At 38.8% G+C, this 23,348-nt stretch overlaps 1 protein-coding gene and 1 long non-coding RNA gene across 9 annotated transcripts in view; one reads left to right on the top strand and one right to left on the bottom strand.

Moving 5' to 3' along the window:
- ZNF527 (zinc finger protein 527) overlaps positions 1-23,348 on the bottom strand; it is a 48,532-nt gene that overhangs the window by 22,155 nt on the left and 3,029 nt on the right. Inside the window, exon 1 of one of the 7 annotated variants that reach the window (XM_001494162.6) lies at positions 573-832. The exons of 2 other annotated variants lie outside the window; for them this stretch is intronic. The gene's annotated coding sequence lies outside the window, so the exon portion shown is untranslated. 4 more of the 7 variants (XM_070224235.1, XM_070224234.1, XM_070224233.1 and 1 more) reach the window with 4 other exon arrangements.
- LOC138915903 (uncharacterized) lies at positions 652-20,230 on the top strand. Of its 2 annotated transcripts, none has more exons than XR_011422345.1 (2): positions 652-860; positions 16,995-19,657. It is a non-coding gene; the product is annotated as an uncharacterized lncRNA (long non-coding RNA). The 2 variants fall into 2 exon arrangements; XR_011422347.1 differs by lacking the exon at positions 652-860 and adding an exon at positions 1,125-1,263 and having other exon boundaries at positions 16,995-20,230.

Genomic DNA, 23,348 nt, shown 5'->3' on the forward strand with positions numbered 1-23,348 from the left:
ACAATGTCACACACATACACAGTCGCATTAACACAAAGATAGAGGTGATGATACACAATCACTCCAACAGAGAGACAGTCACACACAATCTCACCCACAGTGACATACGACACAAGGTCACACATCTTGTCACAATTACTCCTACAAAATTATACCTGCAAAGACAGGTGTTCATGGGCACACAATCACATCTGCTGTCACACACAAACAGTTATATCCACTGAGACAAGCGGTCAAACATAATCACACACACATTCACACAGCGACACACGCACACACAATGTCACACCCGCAGTCTCTCACAAACCCATACACAATAACACAGTTATACCTGCAGAGACAGTCACACACAAACTCAGTTTCATACTGGAGACAGACGGTCACGGTCGCCTACAATCACACACACGGTGACACACAACATCACATTCTGTCACACCTGCAGCCTCTCACACAGTGATCCATGGTGACACAGCCTCCCCAGGGGCCCGTCTGGTCCCCATCCTCGTCCACGCAGCTCCACCCCAAGCCCGGCCCTGACCCCCTGCTCGCGCGCGCAGCCAGGCCCAACTCACCTCCCGGCGCCGCGGGCTCTGGAAACCCGCCCGGCGGCCCGAGCCCCGCGACGTCGCCTCCCAGAATCCCCCACGGGGCGGAGCGGGGCGGGGACTGAGGCGCGAGGGACCCGGGAGTCGGCTGGGGAAACATCCAGCTGCGGGGACCCGGACTCGCTTTGCCTTTTGACTCTGCGAACTACCAGCCCCAGAACGCTTTGCGCCGGAGCCTTCTTTGCTGAACTACATTTCCCAGAGGGCCCAAGGCCCGCCGCTGCTTCGCGCCTGCGCCACAGGCGGCAACCAACCGTAGGTGTGGGTAGCTGGAGAGGTGTGTGCGACCCTGGGCGACCCAGGGCCCTCAGGTGACCTTGGGCGACTGTGTGTGAGGAAACGGTGAAGCTGCGCGCGTCCGTCACTGTGACTGAATGCTCAGGTGTGACGGTGTGTGTGTAACTGTCGCCGCACACTTTTGTGCTTGCGCATCACGGAGCAACGGGTTCTGTCAGCGCAGGAGTGTCTGTATCTTAAGTCACGCCCCTGGATTGTGGGTTGTTGTGTGACACATTGTGGGTCTGTAACGCCGAGAATATGAGAGTGATTGTGGGTGTATGAGAGAGACTGTGGCTGACTTTGGACGTGACTGTTCCTGTAACTTCTTGGCCCAGTGACAGGCGGTGGAGCTTTGTTTGTTCCTGGGCTTGCCTTTATGGTTAGTACGTGGGAGAAGAGTCTGTGTGTGTCTTTGTGTGTTACTGTCTCCAGATCTAGCTGTTCTCCCACCCCCACCCCACCCCACCCCATCCCTCCCATCCCCCACCCCCCACCCCCACCCCACCCCTCACCCCCGGCCGTGGGCGGGGTCAGCGTTATCCTCTTTCATACAACCCTTCTCTAACTGCACCTAATGTGAGGCCGGGCACAGAAGGGAAATCAGATTCCATTTGTAGGAAGACGCTCATTTGCACCAAAGCCGTTTATAATTTTGTAGCCAGTAGCTCTGGGGTTTGTCTTGTTGCTGTTTCCACCTTTTCGCTTTACAACCTTACTTAGGGCTCAGCTTTAAGAAAACTGCCCACAGAAAGGACAAGAACGTGAGCCTTCGAGTGATGTTAAGGAAAACCAGAGCTGGACAGTAGTTGAGGCAGTGAAAAAAATATGTTATTCAGGAACTATTGCGATAGAGGAAAAGAGACTTCAGTATGGAACTGGGCTCAGTTCCAAATACAGCAAGAACAAGTGGGGATTTATGGGCAATGAGCAAGGTGGGGGTGGGGAGGGTGGATGGAAGATTACTAAGAGGAGACATCAAGGGTGGGAGGGGATTTTGGCTGGACTGACCCACAGGATTCTTGCTGAGGGCAGGTCGGGGAGATCAGACATCACTCCTGATGTGTGGGTGGCTGAGGAATTTAATTAGATATTGAGAGTGATCAGATATCAAGAATTCTGTTTAAACCAACCTGATATAATAAAATATATATAATAAAATAATAATTTGGATGATAACTGTGGTTTGGTACTTGACAAATACATCAAACAGCTCTCCCCTGGACTTGATTATCATGCAGTTTGGAAATCATCTGGGATGTTTCATACTAAGGTGCTAGAAATTTAAGATCTTCCATTCTTGACTGGCAAGATATACCTCCAGAGCAACTTTGTATGTGTAGGACTGCCTCTTCACATGTCAGTAATTGATCATCGGAAGACTCTTTGTCCTCTGTTTATTTTTCTTATCTCATACCGCCAAGTCCAACCCTGAGTTTGACCCAGTCATCTCCAGTAGAATAGGGCAGTGGTCCTCGAATGTGCCAACTAAGTAAGTGGTTGCAGCGCTAAAACCAATTGTGGTAGGACTCTGTCTATCAGGGTCTAGCGAAGAAAGCAGAACTACACCGGGAATTTTAAACAGGAGATTTCATTATAGGAAATTGATTACACAGTGTTGAAGGACTGAAAGAGCAGGAAGGGGAGAGATTTGTAACTTCGGGAAGCAGCTAACATCCTAGAGCTTGGAGAACAAAGGGGAAGAGATGGATTTGCTAGGACCTGAGAGCTCTGAAGAGGGCTCTCAGCCTGGCTGTTAACTGGATTTGATAGTCTGGTGCTGGGAAAGCAGAAAGAATCTGCAGGCAAACTATAGCCCTCCTCAGCTGCTAGGGAGAGTGAAAGAACTGGAAAATAGCAAGTGAGTTCCTTCTCCCTTTCTCCCTTCCAATCTCTCTTTAATGCCTCCATTGACAAACTATAACAGGAAGCCAGCTAGCAAGGGAGACTGGGAAATGTCCTTGTCAGGGTCCCAGCCCCAGCATCGCAGAGTAGAGAAAGGCATGCTTGGAGCTGGAACAATGACAGGAAAAGAATCAGCACATGATCCTTCTTAAACTTGCTGGAAAATCATTTGGATAATTTTCCAAGTTTATTTTTTTTCCCCAGAAACTCTTCTCAACCAGGTTACTACTTCCTTATAAAGAAATGTCGATGCAAATAATCCATACTCAATCTATAAATCAAAATTGAGGTGAGTTTATTATGAGCCAGGCTTGAGTACTATAGCCAGGACCAAAGAAGTGGGGTGTACAGAGTGGTTATATGCCATCTTGGAACAAAGTGCATATGTCACATATGACAGGAATATCTCTTTTACTACTGTCACCAGATGCTTAGCTGGCGCAGCAGATCAGGGGTCAGCAGGTCAGTGGTCACAAGAGGAGCGCAACAGATCGGAATTAATCCTTAGTTCTCTGGAAGAGAGGCTTATCCTTAAAGAAATGCCAGTATAGGGGGAAGCTACATCCCTATCTATAAGGGCATCGTTCTTTTCTTTGGGGCATTGTAAATGTTTAAAGTAGATGTACAACATATGCTCAATAGGCCACCTCAGGCCCTTTTGGAAAAACAAGGTCAGGCTGAATTAGTTTTAAACCAAATGAGTTCCTCATATACTCCAGTATATACTATTTGTTTTCATTTATTTATCAAGAATCCTATTAAATGACAAAAAATGGTGCACATTTAGTAACTGTATCTTAATAACAAAGCAGTACATGTTCTGAAATAGATTATGTCTAGTTTAACATGTAGTTATTTGGATGAACTCATGTTTTTACCTATTTTGTTGTAATTTTTATAATAAATATACATTTTCCCAACTTTGTTATTAGGTAGTATAAATATTTCATAGTGAACTACTAATTGCCCCCATGACTTCACAGTTCTCAATATCCTAACAAGTATGAGAATGTATGTGAAAGTGTGTGATTTTTTTGGTAAACTATTATGTACATTAGTTATTTCTTTTTTAAAAAATTGAGGTATCATTGACATATTAGTTTCAGGTGTACAACATAATGACTCCATATTTGCATATATTGCAAAATGATCAGCACAATAAGTGTAGTTAATGTGGGGTGAAGAACCGCCCCACACCGTGGTCTGTGAATTTCAAATCCAGATAAATAAAAAACCCACTGCTAATTTCTGGGGAAGAGAATTTACATTTAATGGATAACTTCTAAGATCCAAGAACTCCATGATTTCCTTTGTAAATGTTATCTCATTTGTTCTTTACAATATTACAAATAAATATTCTTATCCAATTCTATAGTTGGGGGAATTGGGACTCAAAGGTGTGACAGCTTGTAAAAGTTCAGGTGGCTGGTGTGGGACAGGAGCCAACCTTATTTATTTCTCTTTAGCATACACGTCTGTGAGGGTTCACCTTGATACATCTTTTACTAAGCTTGATCTTGATCGGAGCAGTGGTCTTTCAAATGCTTTGCTACATTCCCCTTGAAACAGTTTTGAAAAATAAGGTACTCTCTTTTACATATTTAAGTTGACACCTACAATATTTTCTTCATAAGTTTAAATAATGCAAAGATATAATTTCTAGCACATTTTTAATACCATCATTCACTAAACATACACGAGCAAGCTCTTCTTTAACATTTAGAAATCTGGCACTGTAACTTTTTTTGAAGTCATTTCCCTTCCATTTTCATCACTGAGTTTTATCTTAATGTAACAACTGCTTATCCTTAAAAATCTATTACCTCGTTTTACTTCTCTGCAACAAAAATGAAATTTTAATTTTTTCTCTGTGACCAAAAGACTCTAAGTGTTAAAAAGTTTTCTTCAAGATTTAGTTATTATTGTAATTATTAGTACTCAGTGATCAAAATAACAAATATATTTAACATTTTTAATAATTATTGAACATGCAAAGGGCCACGATTTGGCCCTCCTTTGGCCAAGCCCTTTCCTTCCTGGTGAGAAGTCCATATGCAAAGAGACATGTCCGTCCAGAGCTCACAGCCTTTAGACCATGCTCTGGGCATGTGGGTCCCCAGAATTCCCCACTCAGGTGGTTTCAAGCCTGCTTCCCAAGATCGTACCTCTTGTGTGTCCGCAGCTCCTTCCCTTGATCTGTCCTCTGAACAGTGAATGTGTTGCCTATGTGCACAAGGTAGCCAAGTGGAAGCTATTTTGGACAGAGCTTAGACATGCAAGCTGGAGTGTCCATATGTGTCAACGTGAGGCCCCTTAAGGTGTGGGACAAAGATGGGAGTGGGGAAAGAAGGGGTCTGGCTGGGGACATCCCCCTGTACTGTTGACCCAGGAGTCTAGATGTCAGTGGCAGGTTTGCTTGTGTACAATCTATTTTGGAGCTTACTGGTCGTAAGATATGATGGTGGTTTGAATTAGGGTAGTAAATGATAGAGGCAATGAGAAATGTCAAATTGGGATACAATTTGAGTAGAACTAACAGGAGTGGCTGATGCTTGGATGTGAATATTGAAGGAAAGAAAGATATTAAATGTAATGCCTAAATTTTTGTCTTGAACATCTGGATGAATGGTGGTATCATTTACTAAGATAGAAAATAGTGAGTATGTAGCAGGTATATAGGATGGGGGTTGAGGGTGGTCATGTTAAGTATGAGATGCTTGTTGGATATCAAAGAGGTGATACCAAGTAGGCATTTGGATATATGTGGAGCTCAGTGGAAAGGTTGGTACTAGAGTAAGAATTTGGGAATTTCAATTAAGATGCTTTTAGCTGGAAATTAATAATGCCCAGCTGGAAGTAGCTTTTACAATAAAGGCATTTATTTCTCCACTTGGTAAGAAGTTCAGTTGGTTTAGCAGCTGAACAATTCTATCAAATGCATTTTATATCATTTATTTTCATAGTGGATACATTTTATCAACTGCAATTGGTTGGTTAATTGCAAAAGTTTGGTTTTAATGGGAAATCATGAAAAATGATACACACTAAAAACATTTAAGTTTTATCCTAAAATATTTAAATGCATACTCATTTACCTATATTTGGATGTTGTATTACAAGGAATCTATATGAGTGTCTTCTTCTCTCAAGAGCCATCCAGCTTTTGTTTGACCTAAGTTTCATTGCTGCCGCTGCACATTGGCTGAGAGAACCTAATTCTTGTGGTATCTAATTACTGCTGGCTTTGGCATGTCAGCCCACAGCTGGACATCATTCTGAGGCCTTGAGTTCACATCCAGAAGAGGGAGGGATTTGGAAAGGGAAGGGAGTAAAAGTGATGGAGGGAGTTATACTTCTCTGAGTGTACTATTTTGTGTAGTTTTGACTTTTAGAAATGTTAGTGTTTCACATACTAAAAAAGTAGATAAATAAAATTAACAAGTGCATTAGTTTTCTATTGCTATGGAACAAATTACCACAAACCCATGTATTATCTCACTGTTTCTGTGGGTCAGGAATCTCGGCACGGCTTAGCTGAGTCCTCTGCTCAGGGTCTTACAAGGTTGAAATCAAGGTGTTAGCTGGGCTGTATTCTCATCTGGAGGCTTGACTAGGAAAGGATTAGCTCCCAAGCTACTTCAGGTAGTTGGCAGAAATCATTTCTTTGTGGCTATAGAATTCATGGCAGTTTGTTTCTTCAAAGCCAGCAATGAAGAGAGAAAATCTTTGCTGCCCAGAGTCTCTGACTTCAGGGAAGGTCTAGGCCCTATTTTAAAGGGCTCACCTGATTAGGTCAGACCCACCAAAGCTAATTTCTCTTTCCATTAACTCAAAGTCAACTGATTAGAAACCTTAATTACATTTGCAAAATCCCTTTACCTTTGCCATACAATTTAATGTAAAAACAATAGTGATATCCCATAACCTTGGCCATATTCTGTTGGTTAGGAGCAACTCACAGGTCCCAGCCACAATCAAGGGCAGGGGATTACTCAATAGCGTGGTTACTAGGAGTGAAAATCATGGTAGACAGCCTAAGAAGTATTCACCACAGCAAGGATGGAGGGAAACCCCCAAATTAAATACAAACAGAAAGAAGTCTAATTCTTTTTCAAATGGATAACATAATCACACTGAAGTGGGGGAAAAGAACTAACCCCAAGTAACTCTTGAATACAGTAATTTGTCTGTCTTCAGTGAAGACAAAAAGATCTACAAAAATAATGACCTCCAGTGAGTAGGTTTGCTTATCACAGTGGTATGCATTAGCAATTCTGAAACTACTTAATATGTATTCTCAGAATGAACAAATGAGTAAATATACCATGGATAATGGGAACAGGTTTCTCATTGTCAGAAAAGGGAGTTACAGATGTGGAAAGAAGGAAGGTTAGAATGAACCCTGTGATGTTGGATTGGAATTGGAGGTATCCACATGAACTGATATTCTTTGCAGACAGATAAACAGATAGATATGTGTATGTATACACGCACATGTAAATTTTCTAGCTCTGCTAGCAGACAGAGCCTAAGAGCAATGAGTACACTTATCACCTAGGTCTTGGTTTCTAAATATCATTCTCCACTAAAAGCAACCATGGTTTTATGGAGAACTGGCTAATTCCAAGGCTGGTGCTAGGAAAGGACAAGATGAGCCTCTGACATCTTGCTTTGTCAGACATTAAGGTGATGCTCAAAGAATCATGGGACATATCAAAAAGACAGGGGCCAACTTGAAGGGACTCTTACTGGCCAAATCTAGGAAACTTTCAGTTAAAATTTATAAAAAGGATATATAGTACTCATATCCCACAGTCACTCAATTCACCACTCAGAGGCAACCTACCAACCAGGATTTCATCAAAGAAACCAGAATTCTTGATTTCTCCTTCTCTCTTCCACCTTCCAAATTTTGTGCAAGGTGCCTCTCTGACACTCTGCCTGGGAGCTATTTGGAAAAGAGGACTCTGAGAAATGTGGTTCACAGCTTCTCCTCTGGAGAGCATAATATGGGGTAGCAGTGATGGCAAATTGTCAACAGACAATCCAGCTCACCAAAAATGTTACCTGTTTCTTGAGTTTCCTTCCAAAGCCATGTATATACACACTTACATATTTATTCAAATATGTACCTATATTCTTTTTCTCTTAATGGCAGCATCAGATAACATATATTCTACCTTGATTTCTTCACTTACTATTATGTAAATGAATGTTTCACCTCTATAAATAGAGTTGACATCATTCTTTTTAATGGCTGAATATTACACCATTGAATGGTTATACCATAATTTACCTTACTAATTCCCTGTTAATGGAAATTTAAGTTGTTCTCAACTTTTTGCTAATACAAACAATGATGCAGTGAAGACCCTTGTTCATACATCGTTTCAACTTGTGCAAATATATCTTTAGGATAAATTTCCAAAAGGGAAACTGCTGGGCCATATGTAATGTTCATTTGAAATGTTTATAGATATTATTGAATTGATTCCTTTAAGGCTGTAACAATTTATACTCTCACTAGCAAAATATAAGATATTTGTATCCTCGTACCTTTACAGAGTGTTTTGAACATGATATACCTTTGCGTTTTGTTCAAGTCTTCTTTTCTGTCTCAGTATCTTTTAAATATTTTTTTATATGAATCGTGCACATGTCTTACAAATTTATTCCTGAGGTTTGTGTTTTGTTTTTATTTCTGGCTTTTTAAATTGTCTTTTGCTTTTATTCCAAGTAGCAACAAAAAACGAGGAGAGTACTAAAAATGAGTTAAGAAAGATAACGGGTAGGCCAGACCATGTAAGACCCCATAGGTCATAATAAGGAATTTGGTTTTTACTCTAAATGAGAGGAGAAGTCACTGGAGGATTTTGGACAAAGGATTAGATCATATGACATGTTTTAGGAGGATCACTCTGGCTGCTGTGCTAAGAACATGCTGACATGGGGCAAAGGAAGGAGCATGGACACCAGTTAGAAGGCTATTGCAATAATCCAAGCAAGAGTTGAGGGTATTCAAGACTAGGGTGTTGGTAGTTGGTATGGTGAAATGTGGTCAAATTCTGGATATATTTTAGAGGGTAGAGATGTTAGGATTTTCTGATGAACCAGACATGGGGTGAGAGAGAAGGGAGGAGTCAAGATTTTGGCTTCAGCAACTGGAAAAAATGAATTTGTCATTTACTGACATGGGGAAGACTGTTAGAGAAGGTTTGGAGTTAATAACACAAATGTAGATTTCAACATTTTAACTTAGCAATCCATGTAGAGGATTGGCTATATCAATTCTAAAATTCAGGTGAGAGGTCTGAACTGGAGTTTTAAATGTGGGAGTTTTCAGCATATAGATATTATTTAACATTGGCCAAATGAACCAACAATTGAGTGAGCTTAAAAAGAAAAAAGAAGATGCTCCTAGACAGTATACTGAGTCACCCTGACATGAAAAATTCACAGAGATGAGGGAGACTAGCAAATGAGGCTGAGGAAGAATAACCAGAGAGGTAGGATGAAGACCAGGTGAGTACACTGTTCTAAAACCCACGTGGGAAAGTCAATCCAAGGAGGAGAGTGATTGACATCAAATGACATTGATGGATCATGTAAGATGAGGACTGAGAATTGTCTGTTGGATTTAGAAACATGGAGGTCATGTGTGACCTCAAAAGCAGTTTTAGAAGCTTGATGAGGGCAAAACCTGGTTAGAGTGGGTTTGAGACATAATGGAAGAGATTGGAGGCAAGTGAATATAGATAACTTTTTCAAGAAATTTTGTTGGAAAGAGCCAGAAAGAAATAGGGCAGTGGTTGAAATGAGAACTATGGTAAAAAGGGGCTTTAAGAAAAGAGAGAATTAGTACCATCCTTGTATTCTAAGCCAGTTGAACAGAAATTTAATGATCAGTATTATTCATTGTGTCCATCTTTTCTAGGTACTGTTTGCCACTTTAATTCATATACACAAGTCTACTTTTTTTTTTTTTTTTGGTGAGGAAGATTGGCCTTGAGCTAACATCTGTTGCCAATCTTCCTCCCTTTGCCCAAGGAAAACCATCCCCCAGCCAACATCTGTGCCAATCTTCCTCCATTTCATATTTGGGATGCTGCCACAGCATGGCTTGATGAACAGTGTGCAGGTCCGTGCCTGGGATCCAAACCCACAAATCCTGGGCTGCCGAAGCAGAGCACATAGTCCCAACCACTACAGCACCAGGCGAGCCCCTACAAGTCTACTTTTGTACCTAGAATGTTTACATGGCTGGTATCTTGAAATACTTTTTTTCATTTCCATTATTTTGGGTGTCTCCTTTGGGACTTCAGTTATGCCTATGTTGGATCTCATTTGTGTAATTTTCATAGCTATGATTTTCTGTTTAATCCATTAAATCTTTCCTCATTTCCGTTTAATTTTGCTTGATTTTCTTGAACACAATTTCCATGCCCCTTACTGTACTTCTGATTTTATGAAGTCCCTTTTTCTCTGTTTCCTCATTTCTATTTTTCCTTTCTACTTTGACCCTAAGCTCTGTCCATTCACCTTTCCTATCTCACTGCTGTCCGGTCATGTTATCTATGAGATCTTGTATCTCTGCTTTTAACTCTTGTTCTGTGGGGAAACATGCTGTATTTTTTTAATTCCTGGACCCATGTCTTGGCATAATTTTCATCTTCTCAGCGTCAAAATTGTTCTGATGCAAATGGTTTCTTTCTAGCCATCTGTTCCTGCTGTCCCTTTTCTCCTCTCTTTTCTTATAGTATCTTAGTGGTGGTACTATGTTGTTTCCTTTTTCTGATTACTCGTCTTTGAATGAAGTGAGTTTTTACTGGATCAGCTCTTTGAATGAGGTCTGTGTGGCATGAGTCCACGTCTGTGTTTCAGATGAGCAGGAATTTTTATGAGGGTAAGTGTATGAGAGAAGAGGGAGAGGGGAGAAAGATTAGAGAGTGACCACCTTCACCTTTGTGGCATCTGGCAAAGGACTGAGCACAGGGGAGGCCACTCCCTCCGCAGGTGAGATACGCCTGAAAGCCCAGGTGTGTGTCCATGCTGTAGCAAGGAGGTCTGGTCGGCTGTGTCAAGCTTCTGGGATTCTGCTTCCATGAGCCAGGGCACAGTGGGTGTCTGGGTGTGGAGGATCACAGGCTGGGGGCCTGTGGGAATCTCTATATCCAGAAATGCCCAGGAGTGACCAGCAGTTACCACTCTAATGGTATATAGCCTGAGGCCAAGAGGGCAGTTTCTTGCATCAGAAGGCCTGTGGGAACTTATGGCCATCATGGGTGGTCCAGAGACTTTAGAAGGCATGAGAAGAGGCTGCTAAGTCTTCTGCAGTGAAGGCATCTCTGGGGGGCACTAACAAAGTGCCTGCTGAATTGCAATTTCAATAGACTTTAGACCCTGTTGGAGGGAGCCACATTCAAGTTAGGATCATTTGCAAGTAACAGCATAAAGATTGGCCAACTGGTTCATTTAAGCAGATGTTAAAGTTAGTTCAGCACCTATGACGAAGAGGTAGAAAAGCCAGTCATCACCCTTTGTCTTTTCAAGGTATAAACTCTTTAACCAAAGTTTGGATTTCCAATTGGTTCAAATTCTAAACCTCTGTTTCAGTTTTTGTTTCCTCCCCTGTATTTGAGTTTCTTCCTTTCTTCCTCTCCTTCTGTTTCTCCTTCCTTCTCCCCTTTCTTCCTTCCCTTCCCTCCTTCTTTCCTTTATTCTTTTTTCTTTTTCTTAGTGAATACTGGATATACTTCAGGGAGGTCCTCTCTAGCTTGCTCATCTTCTTTTATGAGTGTGATCTCAGCATGCCACATAATAACTGCTCTTTTCCACATAAGTGACCATGATGGGCCCATATATTGTATGTATAGGGTATCAGTCTTCCCCCTGAGCACCATATAGAGTGGGAACCAATGCCTGGGTGAGACACACAAACAACAATCACAGGGTAAGTGTCATTCCCCTACCCAATGTCGGTCATGGCTTATGCTAGAATGCAGACACATGACCCAGAGACACAGATAGATCTGTGCTGAGACATACTACCCAAGGCCACTTTAAAGATGACCTCAATCTCATACTCTTGTTCCTAAATGCTAATAATCCAAACTTCGAACTTAAGTCAGTTAAATCTATAGCAGAGGCTCAGTATAACTCAGCAAATGTAGTAAAAAGCAGCACGGAGCAAGCAGTATACTAGCCAGCAGGCAGGAGTTCAAAGTGTGTGCTTGCCAGCAGATAGCAGTGCCAGGTAGCAAGCCAAAGTGAGAGAAGAAAGACCCCTGCTGATGGTCATTAGAAATTTTCGTCATCATGAAGAAAGGAGATGGACACCCACCCAATATTTATTCTGGATATTGAGATTGATGACAATACACACAAAGAGGGTATAAAAAAGCTCATTATTCACATAATAAGGCTTACTATGGAGAGCAGGATGGAAGCAGGTCCTAAAATGCTCGCAGACAGCAAGGACAGGGGACTGGCTTGGGGTAGGGGGTGAGGTTGAACTAGGGTTCCCGCACATGGTTTGTACTTCTCACCGGAGTTGAAGGAGGGAGCATCCAGGCTTTCTTATCAGCATGCCTAAATGTTGGGCCGAAGGGGAAGAGGGACTCATTAAGCTTAAAAGTTGTCAGCAGTTAAATATAGAAAATGGACCAGTCTCTTCACTACAGGTAGACGTATACATCGATGAAACAGAACTCAGAGTCCAGAAATAAATCTTTATATTTATAGTTAATTTATTTTCAACAAAGGTGCCAAGGCAATTCTTTGGGGGAAACGGTAGTCTTTTCAACAAATGGTGCTGGGATAATTGGATATCCATATGCAAAAGGATGGACTTAGACCCTTATCTCACACACACATAAAACTCAATGTACATTAACTAAAAATGGATCATAGACTAAAATGAAAGAGTTAAAATAATAAAGTGTTTAGAAGAAAATATATAGGACAATATCCTTGAGATCTTGAGTTAGGCAATATTTCCCAGATGCTACACCAAAAGCACAGTCCACAAATGAAAAGTTGGGCATTACAAAATTATAGACTTTTATGTGTCCAAAGACCCCACTAAAAAAATGAAAAGACAAGCAACTCACAGGGAGAAAATATTTGCAAAACACGTATCTGATAAAGGATTTATATCCAGAATTTATAAAGAACTCTTTCAACTCTTTCAATAAGAAGACCAACATCTCAATTTAAAAAACGGTCAATGGATAATGAACAGATTTTCCCAAAGAATATATACCAATTATTCTTAAATACACGAAAAGATACTCAATGTCATGAGTCACTAGGGAAATGCAAATTAAAACCTCAGCAAGATACCATTTCCTACCCAAATGGTGGGTATGAAATGAGACAGAATAATAAATGAGACAGAAAATAACAAATGTTGGCAAGAATCTGGATAAATGAGAACCCTCATAGATGGGAATGTAAAATCACGAAGCCACTTTGGAAAACAGTTAAACGGTTATACATCAATAAACATAAAATTAACGTATAACCCATCAACTCCACTCCCAAGGAAATGAAAAGACATCCCTACAGAGACTTGCACATGAATGTTGCCTGGGGCTCGGGATGGGAATGGGGACTAACTATAAATGGGCATGAAGGATTTTACTGGACTGAGGAAAATGTTCTAAAATTGATTTACAGTGATGGTTGCATCATTTGTAAATTTAGTACAAATCACTGAATTGTACACTTGAAGTGGATGATTTTTACACTGTGTAAAAGTATACAATAAAATCTCTTTGTCTCTACGTCCCCATATTTGTGTGTCTCTTTACCCCATTGTTCTTGGTCCCCTCATGGCTCTCACCCCTTTGTTCGCTCTGTGTTCCTCTCTCAGCGTGTCCCTATGACTGTCCTTTTATCTCTATCCCTCTATAGCTCTGTCTTTATTCACTGTCTCCTTCCCTTTCTGTCCCACTCTCCCTCTGTCACCTTCTATGTTTCTGTCTTCCTCCCTCTGTGTTCCCCCTGTTTACACCTCTCTCTGTCCCCTTCTCCCTCTCACTAGATCCCTGTTTCTCTGTTAGTCCCTCTGTGAATCCCTGGTTGTCCTCTGTCCCTTGCTCACTCTCTGTCCCTCTCCCTGGGTGTTTGCTTTTATGTCTTTGATGATGTGTGTGTCACTCATATAACCTCTTGTCTTGCCCTCTTTATATCGTTTTTTTCCCTCCCTGCTTCTCTGCCTCATTTCTCAGTATTAACTGAGGCCTGTTAAGTCCTCTGTGATGTCAACTAAAACTTGTTTCAACAAAATGTCTTCAATTCTGCCTTAAGAAAAGTTTCAGTCTTAATTTATATTAATGAAGAATTTGAGGGGCCAGCTTCGTGGCCCAGTAGTTAAGTTCGGTGCACTCCACTTCGGCGGCCCAAGTTCGGTTCCCCAGGCACAGATCTAGACCATTTTTCAGCAGCCATGCTGTGGCGGCAACCCACAGACAAAATAGAGGAAGATTGACACAGGTGTTAGCTCAGGGTGAATCTTCCTCAGGAAAAAAAAAAAAAGAATTTGATTTGGAGGGGCTATTCTTCCTCAAAAAATTACATATTTAACATTGTCTTAATTATTGTATTCCAAGCTCTATGATGGCTGAAGTTGTATTATTTAAGAAAATATACAAAGCACTCTATAAACCTGACTTTCTGATACTTACTTATATTGTAAGTTTCACCTCACCTAAATCAAGGAAAATAAAATCCTATTCAATAACTCAATGTAACCAATGATGAGTGAAGACACAAAGTATCAGAGAGCTCACTTGGGATGCTATACTATTTTGTCTGTTCAGCTATCTATCCCAATAAGGTAGGAAGGGCAAGGGGAACTGGGTAGGAAAGATTCACCCATTAATTGCAAAAGAGCAATGCAATGGATAAAGGATAATATTTTAAACAGATTATGTGGGAACAACTGGATAGTCAAATGAAAGGAAAATATTCAACCCCTACATCACACCACTCACAAAAATTAATTTGAGATACTTAACATATCCAGAAGAGTGGAGTCACTTGACAGAACTTTGTAAGCAAATGAAAATGTACGGCTTTCATTTATATGAGTATATACATACTAGACACAACATTACAAGAGTTTTTAGGATCTCTCTGGTTTAAATTAAATTCCACAATTCTGCCATTTAGTTTGCTGCTTTTTTTTTTCTTTAAAGATTGGCACCTGAGCTAACATCTGTTGCCAACCTTCTTTTCTTTTTCTTCTTATTCTCCCAGAAGCCCCCCAGTACATAGTTGTATATTCTAGTTGTAGGTCCTTCTGGTTGTGCTATGTGGGACGCCACCTCAGCATGGCCTGATGAGTGGTGCCATGTCCGTGCCCAGGATCCGAACTGACAAAACCCTGGGCCGCCAAAGTGGAGTGTGTGAGCTTAACCACTTGGCCTTGGGGCGGGCTCCTAGTATACTTCTTCTGATCCAGACTTGTTTTCTCTAAAAGTTCTAAGACTGAGTGTAAATATTCAATATCATTGGATCACAAAATACCATATCCATCCAGAGAGAAGAGTGATCATGTTATTTACCTATGCCATCACAGTCTACTTTTATTTCTTCCACACATTTGCTTTATATTCCTAAGCCCCTTATACTCTAGAATCAAGCTCTCAAGGCCTGGCATATTTTTTTCATCATCCTTTTGGTTTGTAATATTTAATCTCACAGTTCTACAGTCTTTCTTGTTCTGACAATTTCATTTAAGAATATTGATGCAATAACTCATTCAGATTAATCTTGTTCAAGTTTAGAGGTCCAATCTTGAAATAATTAATTGACTTACATTTGTACCATGTGTTGTGCTTAAATATTCAATGCACAAACTTCCAAAGAGGTGGATGAAGATGAATTTCAGGAGGATGGGTAGAGGGAATAAAATGAAAGAAACGTAGGATGTACACTGATGATTGGATGTAAGGTGTGAAGGAAAGGCATGAGTCAGTGGGGTTTCCCATGTGTCTTCCCACACAATCAGGTGGATAATGATGCCAATTGAGATAACTCTGGAGAATGATTAGATTAAGGAGAGAAGATTTGTTCCGTCTTGGACTTGTTGAGTTTGAGATCTCAAGTATGCAGTGAGATATATAGGTCTGAAATTCAGGAGGGAGGCCTGAATTGGAAATATAGGTTATATTAGCAATTCTAATTCTTATTGATAATAGAATATGTGGAGGGATTATATTTTGCTATATGAACACATACTTTTTTCCTCCAAATTCCCTTTTACCCTGTAATCCACCCCCATTCAGGCAAAAAGACTCGATCACAAGTCATTTGTTGCATCAAGAGGACTGATATCACTTAACTAAAGAAGTGAGTTTTGGATAATTCCTCACTTAATTAACAAGGCCATTTTATCACTGACCCAGCTTCTGATGAGCTTTATCAATAAATCTATTTTTTGTGTGTATCTTCCTTGCTTTGTTATGTGTCCTTAAATTTTAACAATTTGCTTCTGAATTTCATTTTCTCTAAAGTACAAATTTTCTACAACTTTGTTAATATTAAAGGCTCAAAACATCCTTTGATATGCATTAAGATTTGACAACTGACTGAATAACCTGTTGCAGTTGGTCCACTGTAAGGTTTCCTTGCCATGTGAGTTAACTGTTGTTCAATGAACTTTTAGTATTTTCAAAATGCTATTACATACTTATTAGGTTTGGAAGTTTTCTCCCATAAATCCAAGAATCTTTTGATTGTTTATTTGGTTTAATTTTTATTTAACAGCTATACCACAATCATTGGTTTAGTAAAGTTTCTCTTTAGTATGATTGTTTTTTAAATGAGAATTAGGAATTGCGTATTTGCTAAGGAACCTCCTGTATTTATTCCATTTTAAAATTTTCTCTTCAATATGAATTCTAGGATATTGAGTAAGGCTTGGACTATCTAAAATAGCTGTTCCTCTTACAATATATTTGTAAGGTTTACTTCTGGTATGATTTTCCCATGTTTGTTATATCATCAGTATTGCTGAAAGGCTATGAAAATTTCATCACATATTTCATGTTTCCTATGATATGAATGCTTCATTTTAAATCAGGCCTAATGATTGGCTAAAAGCTTTCTTAAATTCATTACATTTGTAAAGCATCTGTTTTAATATAATGTTTATGTTTATAAAGTATATGTTAGACAATTTTTAATATTCTTTATATACAGAAATACAAATGATCATAAGAGACTACTGTCAACAATTACATGGCAACAAATTGGACAACCTAGAAGAAATGAATGAATTCTTAGAAATGTACAACTACCAACACTGAATTGTGAAGAAATAGAATATCTGAACAGACCAATAATGACTAAGGAGATTGAAGCAGTAACCAACAACCTCCCATCACAGAAAAGCCCAGGACCAGATGGTTTCAGTGGCGAATCTACCAAATATTTGAAGAATTAACACCAATCCTTTTCAAACTATTCCAAAACACTAAAGAGACAGGGAACACTTCCAAACTCATTTTACAAGGCCAGCATTAATCTGACACCAAAGCCAGATAAAGACATTACAAGAAAAGAAAACTATAGACCAATATCCCTGATGAATATAGATGCAAAAATTCTTAGAAAAATATTAGCAAAGTAAATTCAACAACACATTAAAAGGATTATACACCATGACCAAGTGGGATTTATTCCTGGGATGCAAAGATGGTTCAAGATATGCAAATAAAGACATATGATACACCACATTAATAGAATGAAAGATAAAAATCATATTGTCATCTCAATAGACACAGAAAAAGCATTTGGCAAAATACAACATCCTTCCATGATAAAAACTCTCAACAGATTGGGTATAGGAAGAACATACCTCAACATAATAAAGGCCATTTATGACAAACTCTCAACTCAATGGTGAAAGATTGAAAGCTTTTCTTCTAAGATCAGGAACAAGACAAGGGTGCCCACTCTCACCACTCTTATTCAACACAGTACTGGAAGTCCTAACTGGAGCAATTAGGCAAGACAAAGAAATAAAAGGGATACAAACCAGAAAGAAAGAAGTAAAATTGTCATTATTTATAGATTATATAACTTTATATATAGAAAATCTTAAAGATTCAACCAAAAAACTGTTTTAACTAATCAATGAATTCAATAAAGTTGCAGGAAATAAAATCAACATACAGAAATTCATGGCATTTCTATACACTAACAAAGAAACATCTGAAAAAGAAATTAAGAAAACTATCCCATTCACAATAGCATCAAAAACAATTAAAATACTTAAGAATAAATTTCCAAGGAAGTGAAAGATCTGTACACAAAAACTACAAGGCTTTGATGAAAGAAATTGAAGACACAAACTAATGGAAAGTTATCCTATGTTTATGGATCAGAAGATTAATATTCTTAAGATGTCCCCACTACCCAAAGCCATCTATAGATTCAATGCAATCTCTATCAAAATTCCAATGGTATTTTTCAGAGAAATAGAAAAAACAATGTTAAAATGTATATAGAACTACAAAAGACTCAGATTGGCCAAAGCAATCCTGAGAAAGAAAAATAAAGCCAGAGGCATCATACCTCCTGATTTCAAACTATACTACAAAGCTATAATAATTAAAAGAGTATGGTACTGGCATAAAAATAGACACATAGACCAATGGAAGAGAATCAAGAGCCCAGAAATAAACCCCACATATATGGTCAACTATATTTGGCGAGGGAGTCAAGAGCACTCCATGGGAAGAGGATAGCTCTTCAACAAATGGTTGTTAGGAAAATTGGAGAAACATATGCAGAAAAATGAAACTGGACCCCTGTCTTACACCACTCACAGAAATTAACTCAAAATGGATTAAAGACTTAAACATAAGACCTGAAGCCATAAAACTCCTAGAAGAAAACATAGGGAAGAAGCTCCTTGACATTGGCAAAGAATTTTTGGATATGACACCAAAAGCATAAGCAACAAAAGGAAAAATCAACAACTCAGACTACATCAAACTAAACAGCTTCTGCACAGCAAAAACAAACAAACAAGCAAATACAATCAATAAAATGAAAAGGCAACCTATGGAATGGGAGAATACATTTGCAAACCACATATTGGATAAGGGGTTAGGATCCAAAATAAAGAGCTCATACAACTCAATAACAAAAAAAATCTGATTTTAAAATGGGTAGAGGAACATTTTTCCACTTTGGACATTTTCCAAAGAAGGTATACAAAGGACCAAAGGGTGCATGAAAAACATGCTTAACATCACTAATCATCAGGGAAATGAAAATCAAAACCACAATGAGATATCACCTCAATGGATATCGTTAGAAGACAAATGATAACAAGGCAAGGATGTGGAGAAAAGGGAACTCTTGTGCCCTGTTAATGGGACTGTACTTTGGTTTAGTCACTATGGAAAACAGTATGGAAGTTCCTAAAAATTAAAAAATAGAACTACCATATGGTCCACCAATCCCACTTCTGGGTGTATATCCAAAGGAAATGAAAACAATAATTTTAAGAGATATATGCACTCTCATGTTTATTGCAGCATTATTCACAACAGCCAAGATATGGAAACAACCTGTGTCCATCAATGGATGAATGGATAAAGAAGATGCGAGATATAGACATACATATATATGGAGGATATCCACTTGCAACAACATGGATGACTCTTGAAGGCATCATTCTAAGTGAGATAAGTCAGACTGAGAAAGACAAATACAGCCACGCCTTGTTTTATTGTGCTTTGTAGATATTGTGCTTTTCACAAGACCCTCCACCAGCAAAAAGATTACAACTCGCTGAAGGCTCAGGTGATGGTTAGCATTTTTCAGCAATAAAGCATTTTTTAATTAAGGTATGTACATTGTTTTTTTAGACATAATGCTATTGCACACTTAACAGAATACAGTATAGTGTAAACAAAAGTTTTATATGCACTGGGAAACCAAAAAATTCATGTGACTCGCTTCATTGCGATATTTTCTTTATTGTAGCGGTCTGGAACCAAACGCACAATATTTCCGAGGTATGCCTGTACAGCATGATATCACTTATATGTGGAATCTACAGAAGCTGAACGCATAGAAACAGACTAGAATGGTGGTTACTGGGGGCTGGGGGAACCGGGGAGATGTTGTTTAAGGGTACAAACTTGCAACTAGTAGATAAGGAAGTCCTGGAGATCTAATGTGCAGCACAGAGATTACAGTCAACAATACTGTATTATATACACGAAAGCTGCTAAGAGACTAGATCTTAACTGTTCTCGCCACAAAAAAGAAATGATAATTATGTGCTGTATTAGAGGTGTTAACGCTATGGTGGTAATCGTACTGCAATAAATAAATGTATCAAATTAACACATTGTACACCTTAAACTCACACAGTGTTATATGTCAATTATATCTCAATAAAAAAATTAAAAATCATAGAGATTATTTTGCACATCTCTATGCAAATAAATGTGAAAATAGGGTAAAGTGGATATCTTTTAAAGGAAAATAGTATATCAAATTGACCCCAGTTAAGTTAAAAAGTTTAAGAAAATCAATTTCCACAGATGAAACATAAGAAATTATCAAGGAACTCTCCCTCCAAAATACACGAGACCCAGATGTTTTCACCAGGGATTTATACTAAACATTCAGAGAACAGATAGTCTCAGTGCTATATAAATTCTTTCAAAAAAAATTAAAGACAATCTTCCAAATTCTTTTTATGAAGCCAATACAATATTGATATCCAAACCAATAATGATTGCACGCACAAAAATAAAATTACCTATGAATAAAAACCTAAATAAGATACTAGCATCCATATGTCAACACCACATTAAGAAAATAATGCACCATGACCAAGTAAGGTTTATACATGAAATGCTAGGATGGCTAAACATTTTTAAATTTATTAATATAATTCACAATAAGTTAAGGGAGAAAAATCAAATCATTATCTGCACAGATGTTGAAAAACCCATCAACACAGTTCAACACAATCTATAATGAGAACCTTGAGAAAGCAGAAATAGATACTTCACCAACATGATAGAATATACACACATCAGTTCATAAGCCACCATCATAGTAACAGCAAAACACAAGAGGCAATCCCACTAAGGTCAGGAACCAGGCAAAGACGCCTCCTACCTGCATTACTACTTAACATTGTCCTGGAGGTCCTGGCCAATGAGACAAGAGGAAAACAGTCAGTGGGAAAATAACTGGAAGTAACGTGATTCCTATCTGTAGATGCACATGTAGATGACAAGGGAGCTGGATAGTTTCCTACCGCGCTGCAACAATTACCATAAACTTAATGGTTTAAAGCAACAGAAATTTATTCTCTCATAATTCTGGAGGTCAGAAGTTTGAAATCAGTTTCACTGGGATAAAGTCAAGGTGTTGGCAGAGCTGATTCCTTTTGGAGACTCTAGAAGAGAACGCATTTCATTGCCTTTCTAGCGTCTGGAGGCTGCCTACGTTCCTTGGTTCACGACCCCTTGGGCACAGTACTCCAACCTCCCGCTTCATTCATCGCATCTCTTGTTTCTGAAGTCAAATACACCTCTGCTTCCCTCTTATAAATATACTTGTGATTTCATTTAGGACCCATCTGGATAATCCAGGATAATCTGCAAAGTCCCTTTTGCCACATAAGGTAGCATTCACAGATTCTGGAAATTAGGATGTGAATAATTTCAGGGGCCATTCCCTAGCCTACAACAGTAACATATTTTACAAATCTCTCACTGAAGAGATTCAATGATAAAACTAATGCAAACAGTAGAAGAAGTCAGGAAGGTAGCAGGATATAAAAGTAATACGCAAAAACCAATAGCATTCATATACACAAATAATAACCATTTAGAAGATATAATGAAAAATAATATGCACTTATTATTACAATAAAAAGATAAAATGCTTCAGAATAAACCTAAGAAATGTTCCAAACATACATGTAGAAAACCATGACACACTCCCAATGAAAATAAAAGTAGCATTGAATAAAAGGAAAGATATTCCTTCTTTTTGATTAAGACATCTCAACACCACAGGATATCAGTTCTCCCTAAATTTATAAATTTAATGCAACCCCAATAAAGGTACTGAACTTTATTATGAAGCTAGAAAATTTGACAGTAAAATTCATATGGAAAAATAAACATGTAAGAATAGCCAAGACAACACTAAAAAGGGATATGATGAGAAAATAGCCCTCTTAGACATTAAAACATCTGTCAAAGCCTCTATAATTAAAACAGTGTGGTACTGGTGCATGAAGAGACAGACCATTGGAAAAGAAACCCCTAAAATAGACGCAACACATGTAAATAAAGGTGAAATCTTAAATCAGTGAGGCAAAGACAGTGTTTTAAAGAAATGGTGTTGGAAGAAATGTATGGCTGTTTGGAAAAGAAAGATAAAATTAGATTCATTACACCATACATAAAAATAAAATACAAGTAGATTTAAGGAAAAATGAAATTGTACAAGTACTAAATAAGAGTGAATTCCTCAATAACCTGCGTGTGGCAAAAGGCTCTTTAATTATGATTCAAAATCCATATGCATGTCACAGGAATATCAAAGCCTGCTTGAAAAGACTCCCACTGGCAAAATTTGAGACAATTTGATTATCAAAATAATTAGAGAAGTTATATATATCCCATTGAAAACAAACGAACAAATAAGTCCATACTGAAAATGAATGAATGAGAAAAAAGGACTCTTGCCTCTTGCTTAGAGTAGAATCTCTAGAGCTGAATAGCAAATGTGGAAAGAGTCCACATAGTTGGAAAATCAGCCTTTTGACACCATCAGAGTAAAGACTGAGTCAGGACAAAATAACCAATGGATGCCAAATCTAGGGGGGAAATTTTACAAGAACCAGAGTATTTGCATGGCCTTAAAGTGTCTTCCCACAGATTGCTTGTCAATTGTAAGAGGGAGAAAAAAAGTAACCATTTTGTAGAGAAATCAGACAATACTCTGGGTGATCAAAATTAATATCACCAAGAAGGGGCAGATGGACATCCTGTGCCTCTGGAAGTGATGCCTAAAATACCCAGTATTACTCATGGAGCATTTCCAACGGGGAATGCAGAACTTGAATCTAATCATGAAGAAACATCAGACTAATCCAAAATAAAGAATATTCTACTCAAAAGGAGAACAAATTCCTCAAAAATGTTAATTTCCTAAAAGGCCAGGAAAGAGTGACAAAATGTTCCAAATTAAAGGAGACTAAAGTGCCATAATTAAATGCAGTAACTGCCACTAGAGTTGACACTGTACTAAAGGGGGAAAAGCCATAAAGAACATTTTGGATCAACTGATAAAATTCGGTTACAGACAATAGAATGGATAAAACACTATTATTTAAATTAATTAAAATTGAAAACTTGGGGCTGGCCACATGGCCTAGCAGTTAAATTCGCTGTGCTCCACTTCAGCAGCCTGGATTTGGTTCCTGGGCACGGACCTATACCACTTGTTGGCGGCCATGCTGTGGCAGTGACCTACATACAAAATAGAGGAAGATTGGCATAG

This window comes from Equus caballus, chromosome 10 (genome assembly GCF_041296265.1).
Source record: "Equus caballus isolate H_3958 breed thoroughbred chromosome 10, TB-T2T, whole genome shotgun sequence".
NCBI classification, from domain to species: Eukaryota; Metazoa; Chordata; class Mammalia; order Perissodactyla; family Equidae; genus Equus; species Equus caballus.